Raw genomic sequence first — 23673 nt, forward strand, 5'->3', positions numbered from 1 at the left:
CCTGCTGTAGGACTCTATGATTTGCATCTCTTTGTTGGTCAGACAGTTTTGAGTTTCCAAATGGAACATGCACAATCAGGCCGAATAAAATCCAATCTCATTCGTCAACTCTGATGCGGAGGTGCTGGTGTTGAATTGGGGTGGACAAGGTCAGAAGTCACATGGCACCAGATGAAGTGATGAGGGGGCAGTACTCATGAAAGAGCAATGCTTCTAAAGCTTGTGATTTCAAATAAACTTGTTGCACTATAACATGGTGTCGTGTGACTTCAGACTTCTTCAACTCAAACTTGATGGGATACTTTGTCCAACTCGGCATATTTTATCAAGATTGCTTGGAGGAATTCTTTTTTTTAAAGATTAGATTCCCTACATTATGGAAACAGGTCCTTTGGCCCAACAAGTCCACACTGGCCCTCCGCAGAGTAACCCAGCCATTCCCCTATCCCGATTCCTCTACATTTACCCCAACTAATGCACCACACCGACACATCCCTGAACACTATGGGACAATTTAGATGGGCCAATTCATCCTAACCTGCACACCTTTAGACCAGGGGAAGGAAACCAGAGCACTCAGAGGTAACCCATACAGACGTGGGGCGTGCAACGTGAAAGCTACACACAGACTGTCTCCCCAAGGGTGGAATTGAACCCAGGTCAGCATCGTGAGGCAGTGATACTAACCACTGAGTCACCATGCCACCCCTGAGCCATGTAGGTGGGCTTGGTGGGGGCGAGTCCAGCACAAAACACAAAAGATCACTGCACCCATTGTCAGAATGGGCGGGAGGTTCAGCCCTGGGGGTGACCCACTGCAGTGTCACTGGTGGAATCTGATTGTTGGATGCACTGGTGCCTCCGCAAGTTGCAGGACAATGAGAACCTCCGCCCGCAGTCAGGGCAGGCAAACGGCCTCTCCCCGGTGTGGACCCATTGATGGGTCATCAGTTTGGAGGAGTGGGTGAACCCCTTCCCTCACTCGGGGCAGCTGAATGGCTTTTCCCTGGTGTGGACCCGCTGGTGGGACAGCAGGTCAGAGGAATTGCTGAAGGCCTTACCACACTCAGAGCAAGCGAAAGGCCTCTCCCTCATGTGGATTTGCCGGTGTCTCAGCAGGTCCGAGGAATTGCTGAAGGCCTTCCCGCACACTGGACAGCTGAAGGGCCTCTCCCCCGTGTGGACCCGCTGATGGGCCAGCAGGTTGGAGGATTTACTGAAGGCCTTCCCGCATTCTGGGCAGCTGAAGGGCCTCTCCCCCGTGTGGATCCGCTGATGGGCCAGCAGATTAGAGGAATTGCTGAAGGCCTTCCCACACTCTAGGCAGCTGAAGGGCCTCTCCCCCGTGTGGACCCGCTGGTGGCTCAGCAGGTGGGAGGTTTTGCTGAAGGCCTTCCCACACTCTGGGCAGCTGAAGGGCCTTTCCCCCGTGTGGATTCGCCGGTGGGTCAGCAGAGAGGAGGAATTGCTGAAGGCCTTCCCGCACTCTGGGCAGCTAAAGGGCCGCTCCCCCGTGTGGACCCGCTGATGGACCAGCAGGGAGGAGGAATTGCTGAAGGCCTTCCCACACTCTGGGCAGCTGAAGGGCCTCACCCCCGTGTGGACCCGCTGGTGCCTCAGCAGGTTGGAGGAATCGCTGAAGGCCTTCCCGCATTCGGGGCAGTTGAATGGCCTCTCCCCCGTGTGGACTCGCCGGTGCGTCAGCAGGTTGGAGGAATTGCTGAAGGCTTTCCCGCACTCGTGGCAACTGAAGAGCCTCTCTCCTGCATGGATTCGCTGGTGGGTCTGGAGGTTGTCCACCCAAGTGAATCCTTTCCCGCACATGGAGCAGTAAAACTTCCTTTCACCAGTGTGTATATGCTGGTGGGGCAGCAGGACACAGGAGCAAGTAAAGCCCTTTGCCCGCTCGGGGCAGGAGAACGGCCTCTTCCCAGTATGATTGCACTGATGAGCCGCCAGGACAGGTGGGACATGGAAGCCCTTCCCGCAGTCACCACAATTCCATGGTTTCTCAACAGGGCGTGTTTCCTCAGGTTTCTCCATGGCCGAAGCTTCAGCTGCACACACACGTGTACAACCCTGCCATGAATTCTTCTTTCCAGGCAGTAGAGTTGTTTCAGGCTCCACACTCAGTGCGCTGCAACAGTAGGGTCTTTCAACCAGTCCCCTGTACTCAAACTGGAACCAAAAAGAACGCTTTGCTCCTTCTCACAGAATCATAGTTGAAAATTGTTGCGGTCCTGATGGATTGAGTAACTGTCAGACATTGATGTGAAAGTGAGGAATGGAGACGCTGGAGAGTCAGAGTCAAAAACTGCATCGCTGGAAAAGCGCAGCACGGCAAGCAGCATCAGGGAAGCAGGAGAATCAACATTTTGGACATAAGCCCTTTATCTGTTAACTTGAAACTTCTGCCTTCAGATAGTCTGTAAGAAAAGATTACAAAAGTCATCACTGCCAATCCAGTTTTTTTTTATAGATATTTTTATTAGAAATTTAACATTTTAACAAGTTTACAAAAATAAACAAAACTCTCAGATATAAACATTGATATACAATTAACTCAAATATACAACAGCCAAAATTTAACAAAAAACAGAAAAAAAACAAAAAAGAAAAAAAAAACAAACAAAACTCAACTATCTACTAATCTAACCTACAACTAACCAGAGTGCATATTTAAGTCTCTTATATGCTCGGGATGTGTTAGCATCAGATATAATAAAACCCGTATTCGTGCGGGATTCGTCCCCCGAGGGGCCCCGGACCAGCCAGGTTTGTAATCTCAATTAAATAAAAGCCCTTGTTAGGATAGCCGAAATATCTGTATTTATGTAATTCAAGAAGGGCTGCCATATTTTATAAAATAATTCGGTCTTTCGGTGCACCATATTTGTAAGGAAGTCAAGGGGAATACATTCCATAATTAATCTGTGCCAATTTGAAAGTCCAGGGTGGCCCTCAGCCGCCCAGTTCACCAAAATATTTTTCCTTGCACGAAAGAAAGAATAGAAAATAGTCTCTTCCCGTACGTGTCCAGGGAGGGAAGATTTGAAAAGCCCAAGAGGAGAGATACAGGGTCCACTTTAATTTCCGTTCCTAAAATTTCTGTCAGGGTACTTGCTACTTTAGTCCAATATCTACGGATCTTATGACAGGTCCATAGGCAATGTACATGAGTGCCCACTTCTATTTTGCATTTAGGACACATTGGAGATGCTCCTGCCTTAAATTTTGCCAATCGAACCGGTGCTATATGGGCCCTATGAAGTATCTTCAGCTGGATAGCCTGGGTTCTGTTACAGATAGTAATTCTTCTAGCATTTTCCCAAATATCATTCCACGTTTCTACAGAGATTTCTAGTCCCAAACCTGATCTCATGTTTTAAGCAGATTATACATATCTCCCGATACTTTATCATGTAGTAAATGATAAATAGTACTGACGGAAAATACCCCCACTGGTCGTAGGACACTACATTCTCTATCTGATTTATAAAGACTATCTGATAACATGGTCTTCTTCTGTATATAATCTCGAATTTGGAAGTATCGAAAGAGGTCTCCATTAGGTAATCCGAATTTCTGACGCAGCTGTTCAAAAGACATCAGGACCCCATCTTTAAATAGATCCCCTAAACATGAGATACCCCTGGATCTCCAGAGTTTAAAATTGGCATCTGTAAACTCCGGTTGGAATCCCCATGCTCCCACTATCGGTGCATAGGGGAATGTTTTATGTGAATTGCCCTCATTTTGCCGCATTCTATTCCAAGCACTGCCAGTCCAGTTAAGAATGAGATATCAAGGCATTGACACTGACACCAGAGAGAAACTGTACATATTGATGTGGCAAATGTTAGTGGCAAGCCAGAGTGATAGAGATATGTAGCACAGAAACAGACCCTTCGGTCTAATTCATGCGTGCCAACGAGATAACCTAACCTAATCTCGGCCAATTTGCCAGCATTTGGCCCATATCGTCTAAACCCTTCCTAATCGTATACCCATCCAGATGCCTTTTAATGTCATAATTGTACCAGCACCCACCACTTCCTCTGACAGCTCTTTCCTTAAACATGCCACTTTCTGCATGAAAGACTTATCCCTTAGGTTCCTTTGTTGAGTTCTTTTGCTTGAGCTTCTTACACTGCAATACGCCAACTTCTGTGAACAACCAAACTTTATTAAGTACAGTACAAGCTGTGGAGAAACTCTTAACACTCTTCGCAATGCTGGTACACAACAGTACCAAAAAAAAAACAAATCCCTTAAACAAAGTAACACTGAAACAGACGCTTACAGTTGAAGTTAGAAGGGCAGAAGGAGACAGTGTTAGCAGCCTTTCTCCACATAGTCCACTGCTTAACTCACCCAAACGAGACTTCACCTTTCAGGACTGACCACTCCCCTTTCATTGTACAGGTCACTTCTAAAACAAAAGCTTTGGCCTCAAGTCTCATCTGTTCACATATAACCAAAAATGCCTCCCAATACTGTTTTTCATCTCTGTACTAAACCAGTCACTTCGGAGCCCGGGTTTTTTTTACCACCCCTCTGGAAAAAAAACCAAGGACACAGCATCCTTGAGAAGAATGACCAGCTTTTAGTAAAAATGACCAGCTTTGTGACTGAGGGATACAGGCCAAACACTGGCAGATGGGATTAGATTAGTTTGAGAACATAGCATGGAGTAGTTGGTCTGAAGGGACTGTTTCTGTGCTGTTTGACTCGGTAATTGTTCTGCAATGGTCTGAAAACCATTTCCTTGCCTTCCCCCATAAACATCCACTTCTTTGTTGTTCCAAAATCAGATGAACTCAGCCTTGAATATATTCAATGATCCCATAACTGCAGGAAGACATCCCCACTTCTGATCTCAATTCCTCTTGCTAAGGTAACACCTGCTTTGCTCATTGCTTGCTGCACCTATCTCACAACTGGCATTGACTGGTATGGAAGGACGCTGAGGCCCCTTTATACACATTCCTGATGAAGGGCTCATGCCTGTAACGCTGACTCTCCTGCTCCTCGGATGCTGCCTCATCATCTGTGCTTTTCGAGCACCACACTTTTTGACTCTGATCTCCAACATTTGCAGTCCTCACTTTCTCCACATCCCAATATATCACCATTTAAACAATGCATCTCCTTTCTGCTTCCCCGCCCACAGGGAATGCTATCACTTCACATCGTGGTACTGCATTTTCCATGAGCTTGCCAACTGAGACACAGACCTGGCCCAACTTTTCCAGAATCTCTCCCCTCCATAAATTGAGATTGAGAGAGAGACACACACAATAGGGGTGTCTCTGATTAGGAGGACCACGCTCCTTCCGGTCCTCCACTGGCGAACATGCGCAGTATGTGTTGTCACCTAGGAGCACGTGCAGGTTTTGCTGACACCGGCGAACATGTGTAGTGTGTTGTCACCGAGGAGCATGCGCAAGATGCTCTGTGACGTTGCTGGTGTTACCGACAGGTTTTGTGCCCAAATGACACTCGGAGACAAGAAAGGCTGGAGCGACATTTTATATTTATCCTGCAGCTCCACATTTTATTCCTTTTGCATTTTATTTGACGACTCATCTTTTCCTCAGGGTAGGGGACTCCCAAACTGGAGGGCATAGGTTGAGGGTGAGAGGGGAAAGATTTAAAAGGGACCTAAGGAGTAGAAAAAAAGTGTGAAAGTTAATTCCCCACAAGTGCCCTCTCCAAACCTGCACATCTTTGGATTGTGGGGAGAAACCGGAGCACCAAAGGAATCCCATGCAGACATGGGGAGAAGGTGCAAACTCCACTCAGACAGTTGCCCGAGACTGGGATCAAACCCGGGTCCCCAGCGCTATAAGGCAGCAGTGATAACCACTGAGCCTGTTCAGAAAAAGCAGCAATTGATTTATATGAGGGTGAGGGGGGAAAGGACTAAAAGGGACCTAAAGGGCAACTATTTTACGCAGCGGGTGGTGCGTGGATTGAATGAGCTCCCAGAGGAAGTGGTGGAGGCTGGTACAATTACAATATTCAAAAGGCATCTGGATGGGTATATGAACAGGAAGGTTTGGAGGGATATGGGCCAAGAGCTGGCAAATGGGCCTAGATTAATTTAGGATATCCGATTGGCACGGAACAAACAGTTTTTTTCCACGCTCCACTACTGTTTCTACATAGTCAGAACTGTTATGACATGGACTGCACCCCCCCCACTAATTTAAACCCCAAAAAATTTACCCCATGTGGTAATGTGAAAATTCAAGAGGTAAGGAACTGTTTCTAAAAGTCACTATTGAAAGTTTTATTTAATGATCTAGGACACTAACTTGCAAGTGTTTAAATCTGCTGGGATTTTTCGTACCGCCAAATCTATTCAAATCTGTCTAAACCAGTTCAAATCTCGGACGAAAGCCCTCAAATTTTAAAATATTGTGTGCAACCTCCCCCACCTAATTTAAACCAGCAACATAGAGAAGGTTTAACCCATGCAGTAATCTGAAAATTCAAGAACCAAGAAACTATTCCCAAAGGTCAGTATTTAAAGTAAAAATTAACAACTTTATTTATTAAAGTCTAACGGAGAATAATGAATTCACAACTATTTACAACTCCTGTCTCGAACCTATCTTCTACCTTCCCCTATACGATACCAGTCCAATAAAAACCCCTGATTAAGATTTACCTAAAGATTCAAACTTTAAACCCAGCCAGCTGTTAAATCTTCTCTTTGTATCTTCCTCTGTAGATTTGCTCTCCAGGTCGGTGTCGATGTTTTTTCTCTGTGCAGACTCCTCTGGACAGGTACTCTCAGAGTTCTCACTCGCAGCCTACATTTGTTGGTCTTTTGGCAGTTCTCCTGTAACTGTTCAACTTTTTGTTTTGATTTTGTACTCCAAAGCATCAAATCGTTTCATTGGTGTTAATATTAGATTGGATTAAATTCCCTACAGTGCGGAACCAGGCCCTTCGGTCCAACCAGTCCACACTGACACTCCAAACAGTAACCCACCCAGACCCATTTCCCTCTGACGAATGCACCTAACACTATGGGCAATATAGCATAGTCGCTTCACCTGACCTGCACATCTTTGGACTGTGGGAGGAAACTGGAGCACCCAGAGCAAACCCACGCAGACACGGGGAGAATGTGCAAACTCCACACAGTCAGTCACCCAAGGCTGGAATCGACCCTGGTGGTGTGAGGCAGCAGTGCTAACCAATATTCTCAAAATACTAAATTCAAACTTGATTGGAATTCAGTATTTTGGGGCAAGATTTAAATCGATTGGCCAAAATTGAGTACGTTTTTGTCTATGGCAACCCAGCTACTGTGCTGTTCGACCAAATGTTAAATTGTTACCTTGTTCAGAACGTTTGGTGCTATGTCAGGTGGTTCTGCTCGCTTTTCAACTCTCTTGAAGGTAGAATACACCTCTACACCTTCTAACAGAACCAATTTTTCAAGACTAGGAATCGGCCATTCACCCCTAACAGGAGAAAGTGAGTACTGCAGATGCTGGAGATTAGAGTCAAGAATGTGGTGCTGGAAAAGCACAGCAGGTCAGGCAACATCCGAGGAGCAGGAAAATTGACATTTCGGGAAAATTGACATTTCGAGCAAAAGCCTCATTCACCCCGAACAGCCTGTCCTCAACTGCACATAGTTCAAAGCAAGTTTAAGAAAGATGGCTGCAGCTTTGTCTTAATATAAAATTGAACATGCGTTCAAACTTTAATGCTGTTTCTGAATATATTATTTTAGCTATTCTCAATTTGAAAGATCAGCCATTTCTCGTGCACCCCCATCTCCCAGGCAGTTTCATCACCAACCATTCTCTCTCTCTTCTAAGAGCTTGATACAGCGATCAAAGAGAGCTCGAGGCATGAGAAAGTTCAGTGGGAGTTGGAAGAGAGACAGAATGGACAGGGTGACAGAGTGTGGGGGCCATTGAGAGACTGGGGGGAACAGAGGGTGGTGGGGGCTGAAAGGAAAGACTCGGGGGTCAAAGGGTGGAGGAAGAGAATGAGGGGGAGAGAGAGAAAATGGGGGGCAGAGAGTTGCGGGGTGAGAGAGAATGGATGTGGGCAGTGGGTGGGGAGAGAGACAGCACAATTCCCACCTTCCCCAGGACTGGGGCAGTGTCCCATGAACTGGAGCCTACTCCTCCCACAGCAGGTCATTTCTCAATCCACATATGGCTAAAGGAGAAGAATTATATAATCCCTGCAGGCCATTTCACCTATCAAATTCACACCGACCTTCCACACAGCATCCCACCCAGACTCATCAACTTACTCTACAGCCCTGCAGTTCCCCATGGCTAACCCACTCTAACCTGCACATCCCTGGACACTTTAGCACAGCCGATCCATCCGAAACTGCAGATCCTTGGACTGTGGAAGGAAACCGGAGCACCCAGAGGTAACCCGCGCAGACAGAAGGGGGAGAACATACCAAAGTTCACACAGTCATGAGAAGGTGGAATCAAATCGCTTCTAACAATTCTCCCACACCTGCAAAACCCTGAGCACCATGGGTAATTTAGCAGGGCCAATCCACCCTAACCTGGGCAAAGGTAAAAATCACATGACGCCCGTCCAACAGGTTTATTTGGAAGCACTAGCTTTCGGAGCACTGCTCCTTCATCAGGTGGTTGTGGAGTAGAAGATCATAAGACACTGAGTTTACAGCAAAACATTACAGAGTCATGCCACTGAAATGATACATTGAAGAAACCTGGATTGTCAAGTCTTTCATCTTTAGAATGAGTTGCTGGTGTCATTAATATGTAAACCCCAGAACTTCTTATAGGACACCTACTCGAGATAACTTAAGGTTTTATAAGAAAAGATGACAACTTAGCTCAGACAATGCATTAAAGGTGTGAGGCCAGAGTCTGTCTGTATCCCATTTTTTGAGTCAGACTGGTTCTATTTCCAAAGTGGAATTTATAAAATATTCCATGTATTATCTGCCTGCAGATTGTGCATTTTTTGAGCAAAATAGATGGTATCTGCAAATACAAATTCACCCCATAGACCTCGGTGTGTGTGTGCATGCGCGCGCACACACGAGAGAGAGTAAAAGTCTAGTTCCATACTGTATATCTCTATGTCTATTGCATAACAGATGCTTTATTTCTGTTGATGTAAATATTGTTATAAATCATAGCTGGGTACTAATACTTAGACGTAAGGGAGAGAGAATTCTTCAATCAGGGCACTATAAGAATCCTGGCAGACCCTTATTTCTAGTTTACTTGCCAATGAACAGACACAAGCACCTGTTTAATTCTAACTTTTTGCCTTTTTTGTTATATTTTCTGGTATGATACTCTGTGTCTGGATGGTTGACAGGCTGGGAGATTGTGGGTTGGACTTTGATTGACTTTTATTGTTCCGGAAGGTGTCAAAGGAGGTTAAAGCTTCAGCAGAAATGAAGCAGAGCTGAGAACAGACAACAACTGTGTGGGAACAGGGAGATCAATAGAGGACAAAGAAACCAGGACCTGAAATCCAAGCTGACACCAGACTACCCTGTGATCAGTGCTTTGACACTGATCGTCAACCCGCTACCTTTACCTAGCTTCTCATTCGACTTGCATGCCACATCTCCCCTCAATATTTATGATCCAATCCTTATCATCCTGAAGCTATGTCTCTGTAAGGAGTCCCAGATCATAATTATTCTCTTCAATGTGTGCAGTCAATTCATTCACTTTTGTTACGTTGCAGCGCTATTACGACACAGAGTAACCCCCTCTGCTAAATTAAACCAGAAACACAGAAATTATTCACCCCACGCAGTAATATGTAAAAGTTTGAGAGGCAAAGTACTATCCCAGAGGTAAATATTTAAAGTAAGAATTAACAACTTTACTCTTTATGTCCAACACAGAGTATTAAAACTCACAAAAATGCCGGATTTTATAGTCCAAAACATCGGATCATTTTATTGGTATCAATATTATCAAAATACTTAATTCAAACTTGATTGGACTTTGGGGCAAAATTTAAACTGATTGACCAAATTTGAATTTGTTTGTGCCTCATGGCAACCGAGTTGCTCTATTTGTGTTGACCAAATATTACATTCTCATCTTGTTTAGAACACTTTGTTCTGCTCAGCTTTTTAACTCCCTTCAAGGTACAGTACCTCTACCCCTTCAAGGTACAGTACCTCTACCCCTTCAAGGTACAGTACCTCTAACCTTTCATAACAAGCACAAATTCAGATACTGAGCTTTTAGTTTTATTGTTTGTAATCTTTTGAATCCAGTATTAATTGCTGGTACTTTTATTCTCCTTGTTCCTTTCTATTTTTCTCTGATGTCCATTTTCCACATCACTACATTGCTTACCAACCTTGATTTGGATTGGCCATGCTAAATTGCCCATAGTGCCCAGGGATGTACAGGTTAGGTGGGTAATGGAAATGCAGGGTTATTGTTTCATAGTAATAGAAGTAGGAGTAGGCCGTTTGGCCTGCTTCACCATTTATTAAGATCGTGGCTGATCTATCCATCATCTCAGCTCTTCTTACTTGTGTTATCTCAAACTCTTGATTCCCTAAGGGGTGGGGGCGCGAGGGGTGTATGAGCAGGATGCTCTTCGGAGGGGTCAGAATGGACTTGATGGGCTGAATAGCCAGCTTCCACACTGTAGGGCTTCTATGATTTACCGCAGTTGTGTTTGCCTCAGATCACAGCTCCCAGAATCTCTCACCTTCTGCAAATCGAAAGACAAATCCCACCCTGCCCTCTCGTATGTACGTTATCTAAATGCTTAATTGTTTCTAGTAAATACAGCCCACACCTCCCTCTGCTGCCAGTAACGTTTACAATGCTGATGAAACAATGCCTTCCTGCAGTACTGAAAATCGTAAGGCTTCTAACAATACCAGTTACTGATTCACCGCTCCTCCTGATGGACAACATTGGAAATACAATGTTGGAGGCTGGCAGAAATGAGCAGTTTAACTCAAAATTCCACCTAACCCTTCACTGGGCACCCCAATCAGCACACTGTCCTTACTGCTGGTAAGCCTTAAAGCACTTCACCCCCACAGTGCAATGATTCCCAATTTCCACCAAAATCCTAGACGTACTCAGTTGCTGTCTCACCAATGAAATATTTCATTGTCACTTCTTCTGCTTCCAGTAAAGGCAAAATACCTTTGAAAGCTGCGCTGAAAGTCCAATCTTCACAACAACACTTCTGCTTTCACACAAGATGATTAAAGTCATACAGCACAGAAACAGAGCCTTCGGTCCAACTCATCCATGTCGATCAGATATCCTAAACTCATCTAATTCCATTTGCCAGCATTTGGCCTGTATCCCTCTAAATCCTTCTTATTCACATACCCATCCAGATGCCTTTTAAATGTTGTAATTGTAGCAGCCTCCACCATTTCCTCTGGCAGCTCATTCCAAACATGTACTACCCTCTGTGTGAAAAAGTTGCCCCTCAGGTCCGTTTTAAATCTTTCCCTTTTCACGCGAATCCTATGCCCTCTAGGTTTGAAGTTGCCGACCATGGGGAAAGGATTTTGTCTATCCAACCTATCCATACCCCTTATAAACTCCTGTAAGGTGACCCATCAGCCTCTAATGCTACAGGGAAATTATCCCTGGCGTATTCAGCATCTTCCTATTGCTCAAACCCTCCAACTCTGCCTACATCTTTGTAAATCTTTTCTGAACCATTTTAAGTTTCACAACGTTCTTCTAGAGGAGGGCAACTGGAATTGCACACAGTTTTCCAAAAGTGGCCTAACATGACCTCCCAATCCCTGTACTCAATGCTCTGACCAATAAAGGAAAGCGTACCAAATGCCTTCTTCACAATCCTGTCTCCCTGCAATTCCACTTTCAAGGAATTATGAACCTGCAAGGACACTGTTTAGCAACACTCCCCATTAACTATGTAAGTCGTGCCCTGATTTGCCTTTCAAAATGTAACACCTCATATTTATCTAAATTAAATTCATGTTGCCATTCCTCGGCCCATCAGCCCATCCGATCAATTCTAATTTATATTGAACTTTATTTCCTCTCTCATCCCCTAAAAGCTGAGAATCTCCATCCCACACACACTCCCCCCGTTCTGACTTTGCTGAACCTAATTCCTGCTGTAACTCATCCTCAAGGGTGTGGTTCATGCTGATTAACAGACCCACACTCGGGGGAAGTGGAGATCTAATTGAAACAGACAGAATTCTGAATGGCCTGGACAAAGTGCACATGGGGAAGATGTTCCTATTGGTAGGAGAGTCTAGGACCCGAGGGCACAGCATCAGAGTAAAAGGAATATCTTTTAGAACAAAGATAAGGCGAAACATTTTCAGCCGGTGAGTGGTGAATATGTGGAATTCATTGCTACAGAAGGCTGTGGAGGCCAGGTCACTGAGTAGATTTAAGATGGAGATAGATAGGTTCTTGAGTATCAAGGGGATCGAGGGTTACAGGGAGAAAGTGGGAGAATGGGATTGAGAAACTTATCAGCCAGAACTTAATAGTGCAGCACCCCTGATGGGCTCAGAGGCCTAATTTCTGCTCCTGTGTTTTATGGTCTCTTGCTGTTCTGGACTAGGAGTGTGCAAATTGGGAGCAGGAATAGGGCATTTAGCCTGTCGAGCTTGCACCAGCATTGAACAGATCATAAGTAGATCTGACTATACCGACGTAAAATGCTAAAACAAGGACTGCAGATGCTGGAAACCAGAGTCTAGATTAGAGTGGTGCTGGAAAAGCACAGCAGATCAGGTAGCTCCTCGGATGCTGCCTGACCTGCCATGAATATACCTACATTCAGGTTAATAAGCTGGAAATTTTTCCACTGGAGCAGAGGAGGATTATAACATCGTGAGGGGTATAGATCAGGTGAACGGCCAAAATCCTCTCTCTAGGCTGGGGGTCAAGATTACGGAGCAAATTTTGAAAGAGAGAGAGGAGAAAGATTTTAAAAGGACATGAGGGTCGCCATTTTCTTCCCCCCAGAGAGTGGTTTGTGTGTGGAATGAATTTCCAGACAAAGGGGTGGATGCAGATACAGTTAGAACATTTAAAAGACATTTGGATTAGTATATGAATGATGAAGTTTAATTTAAATAAATGTGAAGTGCTGGATTTTGGAAAAGCAAATCAAAGTAGGACTTAGCATAAAGTGTATAAGGTCCTGGGGAGTGTTGCTGAATAAAGAGACTTTGGAGTGCAGGTTCATAGTTCCTTGAAGGTCGAGTCCCAGGTAGAGAGGATAGTCAAGGCAGCATTTGGCATGCTTTCCTTTATTGGTTACAGCACTGAGTAAAGGAGTTGGGAGGTAGATGATGTTGCAGCTCTACAGGACATTGGTGAGACCACATTTGGAATATTGCGTGCTTGGAATATTGCATGCAATTCTGGTCTCCTGCCCATCAGAAGGACGGTGTGAAACTTGAAAGGGTTCAGAAACGATTTACCAGCATGTTGCCAGATTTGAAAAAAATAGCTCTCGGGAGAGGCTGAATAGGCTGCGGCTGTTTCCCTGGAGCGTCGGAGGCTGAGGGATGACCTTAGAGGTTTATAAAGTAATGAGAGGCATGGATAGGGTAAATAGACAAAGTCTTCTCCCTGTGGTGGAGTAGTGCAGAACTAAAGGTTTTGGCCGAACGGGGAAAGACATAAAAGAGCTCAAAGGGGAGCCTTTTCACACAGTAGTGCATATATGAAATGACCAGCCAGAGGAAGTGGTGGAGACTGGTATAATTACAGAATTTAAGAGGCATTTGGATTGGTCTATAATAGAAGGGGTTCGAGGGATATGGCCCAGGGCTGGCAAACAGACTAGATTAGGACAACTGATAGGAATGGACAAATTGGACCAAAGGGTCTGTTTCTGTGCTGTACATCTCTATGACTCCAATATAAAAGGTTCAGAGGGATATAGGTTAAACACAGGCAGGTGGGTCCAGTTTAGTTTGAGAACATAGTCAGCATAGTAAGTGATCTGCACTGGTCTTGCCTCCCCCATAATCATCACTTCTTTGTTGTTCAAAAATCAGATGAACTCAGCCTTGGATATATTCAATTACGCCCAAACTGCAGGAAGGCGTCCCCACTTCTGATCTCAATTCCTCTTGCTAATATACCACTTGCCTTGCTCACTACTTGCTGCACCTGTCTGACAACTTGCATTGACTGGATTAGAAGGACTCAGAGGCCCCTTTGTTCATCCACACATCATTGCTGATGAAAGGCTCGAGCCTGAAATGTCAATTCTCCTGTATTTGCCATTGAAAAAAAGACCTGGACTAACTTTCCCAGATTCTGTCCCCTCCCTGGATTCACTCCGTTTCCCTTCAGTTCCTGCAAGTCAACAGCTCAACCCCGGAATGGAAAAGGGGTGAGAAAAGAGTGTGTTGAACTCACAGATGTTCGAGAGAGGAAGGAAGTTGCAGTCTGGGGTGAAGCTCAATCTTCATTCAGAGAGACAGGAGCAGCAACAACCACCTCAGAAGCACATGGTCCTACTTCCGCATCCAGACGATGGGTTTGCTGTGATTGGCAGGAGGACCAGTCTACATCCGGTCCTCCAGAGCTTGTTATTGGTCTATCAAAACAAGGTCACAGAGTGTTTCCGCTTGTTGCGTGAGCATGCGTAATAGTTTGCTGACACCGTGGAACATGCGCAGTGCGTTGCTGACACCGAGTAGCATGCGCAGTATGGAGATGTTGGCATTACTGCAGATTTTCAAAGTTAAAAATCACACAATGCCAGGTTATAGCCCGACAGGTTTATTTGGAATCACTAGTTTTCGAAGCACTGCTCCTTCATCGTTGGTTGTGGAGCAGAATCATAACACACAGGCTTTATAGCACCAGGATTGCAGTGACATGGGATGGAATATTAAACAACTTTAGCTTATCTCGACCATTTTTAGAATGACCATGTTAGTTTCGATTCCTTCACATGTAAATCCTAAAACTTTTCAAAAGTTACGTTGTCAAACTAGCTTTTAACAATACGTGTCATCTCAATCAGATGATGCATTGAAGGTGTTAAGTTAAAGTCTGTCTGTGTCCCAATGTTAGGTCAGACGGATTCTATTTCTATCGTTGTATTACAGAATATTACGTGTATGAGTTTTTGAGCAAAACAAAATGCGATTCTGCAAGTACAAATTCAACCCACAAACTTTTATGTATGTGTGTGTGTGTGCAGGAGAAACCAAGTGATCATGTGTGTGTGAGAGAGTGTAATGGGGAATAAGTCTGAGAGGGTGTGGGTGTGTGTGTGTGTGTGAGAGAGAGTGTATAATGGAGTATAAGTCTGCGAGAGGGTGTGTGTGAATACATGCGCGCGCGTGTGTATGAGAGAGAGAGAGAATGTATAGTGTAGTGTGACATGAACCCAAGGTCCCGGTTGAGGCCGTCTCAAAGGGTATTGAACTTGGCTATCAGCCTCTGCCCAGCCACTTTCCGTTGTTGCCCATCCTGAAGTCTACTTTGAAGGATAGTCACCCGAAGGTCCAAGGCTGAATGTCCCAGACCGCTGTACTGTTCCCTGACTGGGAGGAAATACTCCTGGCTGGTGATTGTTGTGCAGTGTCCATTCATCTGTTGCTATAGCCTCTGCTCGGTCTCACCAATATACCAAGACTCAGGGCATCATTGCCTGCAGCATATGAGATAAACAATGTTGGCTGAGTCACATGAGTACCTGCTGCACTCATGGTGGGTGGTGTCCCCATGTGTAATAGTGGTAATCGTGTCAACATTCTGATACGACTTTCATTATCTGCCGTGACAGAGTTGTATCATGTTGTCCTGAAGGCCAGGCAGTTTACTGCGAACAATTATCTGTTTAAAGTTTGGCGGTTGTTTGAAGGGGGTAAGTGGAGGCGTGGGGAAGGTCTTGGTGAGGTGCTCATCCTCATCAATAATGTGCTGCAGGCTGTGAAGAACATTGCGTAGTGTTCCTCCTCACCTGAACAGATCCTATGTATGCGAAGGGCTTGTCCAGAGGGGGTGTCTGGATGAAGAACTGGTTGCAGATCTTTGGACTGTGGGAGGAAGCCAGAACACCCAGAGGTAACCAACACAGACACAAGGGGGAGAGAACATGCCAACTTCACACAGTCACCCAAGGGTGGAATCAAACCCAGGCTCCTGGCATTATTAAGCAGCATTGCTAACCACTGAGCCACCACCCCACCCAGTGCTTTGAGGTTCTGCTTTATCTTTGCAGCTTTTAACTTCTCATGCGCCCTCAGCAGAGGCTGTCTCCTGCTGACATCGTTGGACCACACCCATTGCACCTCCCTTTCCCACTTCTCCAGCCCAGAGCACAGCGGTTCCTGAATCCTGGCACCAGATTCTGATGCCATCTGTGCTTCTGCTGCCAACTGCAGAGAACGGAGGCAATCCGCATCACTATTCTGTCCCTTATCTCCCCCTCCCTAATGTTGTTCTTACTCCCACCACCCCACAGTTAGTTCCCCCCCACCCAGCCCTCTCTCAGATCCCCTTTACCTGCCTGACCCGGGCTCACACCCTCCTGACCCTGTCCACTGACCCCATCGGAAGGCTCTCTACGGAGGGAAAGACCATCTCCCGGAATAAAAAACATCTGATTAACTTTCCGCCTTGCCTTCCCAGTGTGTCAGCAGCCTGGCTTCCAGCTCCACCTCTGAGCCGAAGGTCCTCCAAGTTGTGTTTCCCATGGATCACATCATCCAGAACCTTCCACCTTTTGCAAATTGAAAGACAAGTCTCACCCTGCCCTCTCCAGTGTCTATTGTGTAACTGCTTAAACATTTCTGGTGGCCGGACAGAGACTGATAGCCAAGTTTGGAACCCATGAGGATGGCCTTCACCAGGATCTTGGGTTCATGTTACATTACAGGTGACCTCACTACACTGTACACATTCTGTCTCTCTGTCTCTCACACACAGCCATACATTCTCACATACTCACGCAGGCACTCTCTCAGATATACGCGCTCTCTCAGATGCACACCCACACACACATCCTCTCAAAGACTTATACTCCTGCACACTCTCACTTTACCAAGCATGCACACACGCAAACACACACTCTCTCACCAGACTCACGTGTATGCACACACTCACTCACTCTCATGCATGCACACATAGATAAGACTATGGGGTGAATTTGCATTTGCAGAATTATGTTTGTAGATACATTCTATTTTGCTCAAAAAGTGCACAATCTGCAGACAGTCAATCCATGTAATATTTTATAAATTCCTACTTTGACTCAAGACAGACTCGAACCTCACATCTTTCATGCATTGTCTGAGCTGAGATGGCACCTCTTTGTAAAACCTTAAGTTATCTCGAGACTGTGACTTAAAAGAAGTTTTGGGATTTACATACTAATGAACTGAAACCTGCAACCCATTCTAAAGATGAAACACTTAAAAGCAGTCGAGATTTGTTCAATGTATCAATTTGCTACAAATTCTGTGTCTTATGATCCTGCTGTACAGCTACCTGACGAAGGAGCAACACTCCGAAAGCTACTACTTCCAAATAAACCTGTTGGACTATAACTGGATTTTTAACTATGTTTCCAGTGAAACAGCCCACCTCTCCCACTGCTGCCAGTAAACTTTACAATGCTGAGGAAACAATGAACCATCAGTCCTGAAAAATGTACAATTCTAATAATACGAGCTACACATTGACTGCTCCTTCTGATATAAGACATTGGAAACCTTGCGCCGGAGATTGAAATTAGCAACTTTAAAAGAAAAACCTGTTGGATCTCATAGCCTTCAATGTCTGAGTCCGACGGTAAGTTCAGGTAACTTTTGTTGGGACCCAACTTTGTTGCAGATTCAGATGCACAAAAAGTAGCGTTTTTTTTTTAAACACACACACACACTCCCCTGCATCCCACTTTCTTCTCTATTGGTCAGCTGAGTTGTCCCTTTGTAATTCGATCCTTGGTGCAGCCTTAGCCTGGAGGAAGTATTGCTTCACTCAGCAATTGCAACCCATAGCCTGTATGCAAGTAAGATTCCCCCCGCACATTTGCAGATGGGCTGTCAAGAATCAACCACACTGTTGTGGTCCAGAGTCACATATAGGCCAGACCAGGGAAAGGATGCAGCTGGTACGACTGAGTGAATCCTTTCCCACATCGGCAGGTTCCTCCCCTAAAGCACGAGTGAATCAGATTGGGGTGTTTGTTCCCCGAAAATGGTTTCATAATGAGATTCTGAACTCCAGATTTCTGACTGAACTCCAAATCCGCCATCTGCTATGGTGAGATTCAAACCCAGGAGTCCCCAGAACTGGGTTATTAATGCAGTCGAGAATGGCACTCGGCCGAAGCTCCTTCAATCCCCCTGCGATGGGAGATGAACTGGCTGATGTCTCTGCAGGTGGGAGGAGCGGGTGAAGCCCTTCCCGCACAGAGAGCAAGTGAACGGTCTCTTTGATCCTCCAAGCTGAGTAAATGGTGTGAAGTCCTGTACTTTTCACGGTCACCGCACTGAATCTCCCTCATTCAGGTGTATCAATATTCTTCCTGCCACACCAGTGTCCAAGCAGACAGAAGCAAACATTTCTTCTCGACTGGAATGGCTGCTGATATTCAAGTCCCAATGAATCAAGTGGCTCTGTCAGAAGCTGATGTATCTTTTGGTTTCAGATTTCTTTCCCCATGTCTTCCTGCAAATAAAATCACGAAATAAGTCACGGTCAGTACAGTCAAATGAAGATAACATCGGTGACAATTCCTTAGATTGCCAGATACCTGCTGATCACATATTATTCATGACACAGAAACCTGAAAACCCTCATTCAGCCAGATAGCATTAGGTATATAAAGAGGAAACTTCATTTAGGTGACAATGACCTGGAACAGCCTTCCTACAAAGGTGCTGGAAATGGAGCTGGATGACGGATATGAAAATGAAATGTCAAGGCTGCTTCAGGAAAGAAAGCCAGTAAAGTTGTTGAAAGACTTCCTGCTGACCTGTTAAATAAAAATGAATACAAGAAATATAGGATGTAATTCCATTACTATATTAGAAGGTGAAAAATCATAGCTATGCAGCTTGCACAACAGCGAATATCAGATATACACCATATGAAGCAATCATAAAATCCCTGCAGTGCAGAAAGAGGCCATTTGGATATCGAGCCTACTCCGCCATTCTTTAAGATCATGGCTGATCTATCCATCATCTCAGCTCCTCTTACCTGCATTATCCTGACTACCCTAAATTCACCTACCATCCAAAATCCCATCGAACTGTGTCTTGAATATGCCTGCTTCTATTGCTTCCTTGGGCAAAGAATTCCATAGAGTCACCACTCTCCAGGAAATGTAGTCCCTCCTCCTCTGCCTTAAACCTACCCCTAATCTTGCTACCTCGTCTAAACCACCAGCAGAAATGACGAGGTAGGGTGGGTCTGGGTAGCATGCTGTTCGATGGGTCAGTGTGGACTTGATGCGTTGAATGGCCTCCTTCCACACTGTAGGGCTTCTATGATTTACTGCAGTTGTGTTTGCCCAGAACCACAACTCCCAGAACCTCCCAACTTCTGCAAATTGAAAGACAAGTCCCACCCTGCCCTCTCATATGTGTGTTATCAAACTGCTTCATCGCTTCCAGTGAATACAGCCCACACCTCCCGCTGCTGCCAGTAACCTTTACAATGCTGATGCAACAATACAATACCTGCAGTACTGAAAATCGTAAGGCTTCTGATGATACCAGTTACTGATTCACCGCTCCTTCTGATGCACAGCATTGGAAGTACATTGTTGAGGGGCTGAAAGAAATGAGCAGTTTAAAACAAAAACCCACCGAAACCCTTCACTCGGCCTCCCACTCAGGACACTTTACTTAAAACACTTCAACCCCACATTGCAACAAATTCCCACATTCCATCAAAATCCTGGATGTCCTCACTTACTCAGTTGCTGCCTCTCAAATGAAAGATTTCATTGTAGCTTCTGCTCCCAGTAAGGACAAAATATCTTTGAAAGCTGCTCTGAAAGTCCAGTCTTCACAATGACACTTCTGCTTTCCTTCAGTCCAAATTGTCTGTGCTGACCAGATATCCCAAATTAACACAGTCTCATTTGCCAGCACTTAGCCTATATCCCTCTCAATTCACCCTGTTATCAGATGCCATTTAAAATGCTGTAATTATACCAGCCTCCACCACTTCCTCTGGCAGCTCATTCCATGCTTGCATCACTCTCTGTGTGAGAAAGTTGTCCATAAGGTTCCTTTTAAATCTTTCCCCTCTCACCTCAAATCTATGCCCTCTAGTTTTGGACTTCCCTACTATGTGGAAATGTTTTTGGCTATTCGCCCTATCCATGCTCCTTATGAACTTCTATAAAGTCACCCCTCAGCCTCCAATGCTCCAGGGAAAACAGCCCCGGTCTATTCAGCCTCTCCCTATAGCTCAAACCCTCCAACCTTGTAAATCTTTGCCAAACCCTTTCAAAGGTTCACAACACTTTCCCTGTAGCAGGGTAACCAGAACTGAAAGCAGTATTCCAAAAGTGGCTGAATCGATGTCCAGTACATGGGCAACATGACCTCCCAACATCTGTACTGAAATTCACTGACCTATAAAGGCAAGCATACCAAACACCTCCTTCACTATCCTGTCTACCTGTGACTCCACTTTCAAGAAACTATGAACCAGCACTCCAAGGTATCTTTGGTCAACAACACTCCCCATTAACTTTGCAGATCCTTCCCTGATCTGCCTTTCTAAAATCAAAGTTTCAAAATGGGGTTGAGAAACGTATCAGTTGTGATTGAATGGTGGAGTAGATCTGATGGGCTGAATGGCCTAATTTCTGCACCTATGTCATATGGTCTCTTGCTGTCCTGGACACAGAGTGAGAGAATTTGGAGCAGGAATAGGTCATTTGGTCTTTCAGTCGGCACCAGCATTGAACAGTTCATAACTGGATATAAATATACCGGCATCTAGGTGGACAGGGTGGGATTTTTTTCACTGCAGCATCGGAGGTTGAGAGATGACCTTAGAGAGGATTATAAAATCTTCAGGGGTATCGATGAGGTGAACAGCAGGTATTCTTTCCCTGGGATGGGTGTTTCAAGGTTAGGGAGCAAACCTTGAAGATGAGAGGAGAAATATTTTAAAAAGACATGAGGGGCACCTTTTTATTTTAAGACAGAGAATGGTTCTCATGTGGTATTAATGTCCAGAGGAGGTGGTGGATGCAGGTACAGTTACAGTGTTTGAAAGACATTTGGATGAGTACATAGAGATGTACAGCATGGAAACAGACCCTTCGGTCCAACCCGTCCATGCCGACCAGATATCCCAACCCAATCTAATCCCACCTGCCAGCACCCAGCCTATATCCCTCCAAACCCTTCCTATTCATATACCCATCCAAATGCCTCTTAAATGTTGCAATTGTAATAGAAAAGGTTCAGAGAGTCTGGGCCAAACACTGGCAGATGGGACTAGTTTAGTTTCAGAACACAGTCAGCATGGACTAGTTGGACTTAATGGTCTGTTTCTGTGCTGTATGACTGTAACTGTTCTATACTGGTCTTAAAGCCATTTTCTTACCTTCCCCCAATACCCATCCACTTCTTTGTTCTTCAAAGCCAAATGAACTCAGCCTTGAATACATTCAATGACTGACCTAACTGCAGGAAGACATCCCCACTTCTGAACTCAATTCCACTTGCTCATATCCCACTTGCCTTGCTAATTGTTTGCTGCTCCTGTCTGACAACTGGCAGTGACTGGTGTAGGAGGACGCTGAGGCCCCTTTGTCCATCCACACATCATTCCTGATGAAGGGCTCATGCCCAAAACATTGACTCTCCTACTCCTCCGTTGCTGCCTTACCTGCTGTGGTTTTCCAGCGCCACACTTTTCAACTCTCATCTCCATCATCTCACTTTCACCACATCTCAACATATCACCATCTAAACAATGCACCTCCTCTCTGCGTTTTTTGAAAGCACCAAAGGCTATACATTGTGTCACTGCATTTGCCATGTGTTTGCAAATTGAGACACAGACCTGGATCAACTTTTCCAGAGTCTGTTCCCCCGCCGACCAACCCCCCCCACCACCGATTCACTCTTTCCTTTCAGTTGCTGCAAGTTAACAATTGAACCTCAGAATGAAACAAAACATGGGAAAAGTGGTGAGAAACAGACTGTTGTACTCACAATAGTTAGACAGAGGAAGGAGGTTACAATCTGGGGTGAAGTTCACAGATTCTGAATTAGTGCTGCTGGAAGAGCACAGCAGTTCAGGCAGCATCCAAGGAGCAGCGAAATCGACGTTTCGGGCAAAAGCCCTTCATCAAGAATAAAGGCAGAGAGCCTGAAGCGAGGAGAGATAAGCTAGAGGAGGGTGGGGGTGGGGAGAAAGTAGCATAGAGTACAATAGGTGAGTGGGGGAGGGGATGAAGGTAATAGGTCAGGGAGGAGAGGGTGGAGTGGATAGGTGGAAAAGGAGCTAGGCAGGTCGGACAAGTCCGGACAAGTCATGGGTAAAGTGCTGAGCTGCAAGTTTCGAAGTAGGGTGAGGTGGGGGAAGGGGAAATGAGGAAACTGGTGAAGTCCACATTGAAGCCCACACCTCCTCCCTCACCTCTATCCAAGGCCCTAAAGGAGCCTTCCACAACCATCAAAGTTTTACCTGCACATCCACTAATATCATTTATTGTATCCGTTGCTCCCGACGCGGTCTCCTCTACAGTGGGGAGACTGGATGCCTCCTAGCAGAGTGCTTTAGGGAACATCTCCAGGACACCCACACCAATCAACCACACTGCCCCGTGGCCCAACATTTCAACTCCCCCTCCCACTCTTCCGAGGACATGGAGGTCCTGGGCCTCCTTCACCGCCGCTCCCTCACCACCAGACGCCTGGAGGAAGTACACCTCATCTTACTCCGCGGAACACTTCAACCCCAGGGCATCAATGTGGACTTCAACAGTTTCCTCATTTCCCCTTCTCCCACCTCACCCTAGTTCCAAACTTCCAGCTCAGCACTGTCCCCATGACTGGTCCGGACTTGTCCTAACTGCCTATCTCCTTTTCCACCTATCCACTCCACCCTCTCCTCCCTGACCTATCACCTTCATCCCCTCACCTATTGTACTCTATGCTACTTTCTCCCCACCCCCACCCTCCTCTAGCTTATCTCTCCACGCTTCAGGCTCTCTGCCTTTATTCCTGATGAAGGGCCCGAAACGTCGATTTCGCTGCTCCTTGGATGCTGCCTGAACTGCTGTGCTCTTCCAGCACCACTAATCCAGAATCTGGTTTCCAGGAACTGCTGTTATTGTTTTTACCACCTTGAAGTTCACAGAGAAAGGAGCAGCAGCAGCTTCAGAGCTCACGGTCCAACCTCCACATTTCGACAATGGCCGGCTCTGGTTGGCAGGAGGACCAGTCTCCTTGCGGTCCTCCAAGGTTTTCCATTGGTCCATGGAAAGGAGCTGACGCACAGTTTCTGCGGACACCAAGGAATATGCGCAGTGCTTTGCTGACACTGGCGGTCATGCGCAGTGCTTGCTGACACCGCGGAGCATGCTCAGTGTGCAGGAATTTGTTACAAATTTTAAAGTTAAAAATCACAAAGCACCTGGTGATAGTCCAACAGACTTATTTAGAAGCACTAGCTTTCACAGCGC

General features: G+C 45.6%; 1 pseudogene; it reads right to left on the reverse strand.

Moving 5' to 3' along the window:
• Window positions 1-795: 795 nt before the first annotated feature.
• LOC148143639 (uncharacterized) overlaps window positions 796-23673 on the reverse strand; it is a 245236-nt pseudogene continuing 222358 nt past the window's right edge.

Source organism: Chiloscyllium plagiosum, unplaced genomic scaffold (assembly GCF_037043375.1).
Source record: "Chiloscyllium plagiosum isolate Xiang-an unplaced genomic scaffold, Cpla_swu_hap1 HiC_scaffold_27, whole genome shotgun sequence".
In the NCBI taxonomy this organism is placed as follows: domain Eukaryota; kingdom Metazoa; phylum Chordata; class Chondrichthyes; order Orectolobiformes; family Hemiscylliidae; genus Chiloscyllium; species Chiloscyllium plagiosum.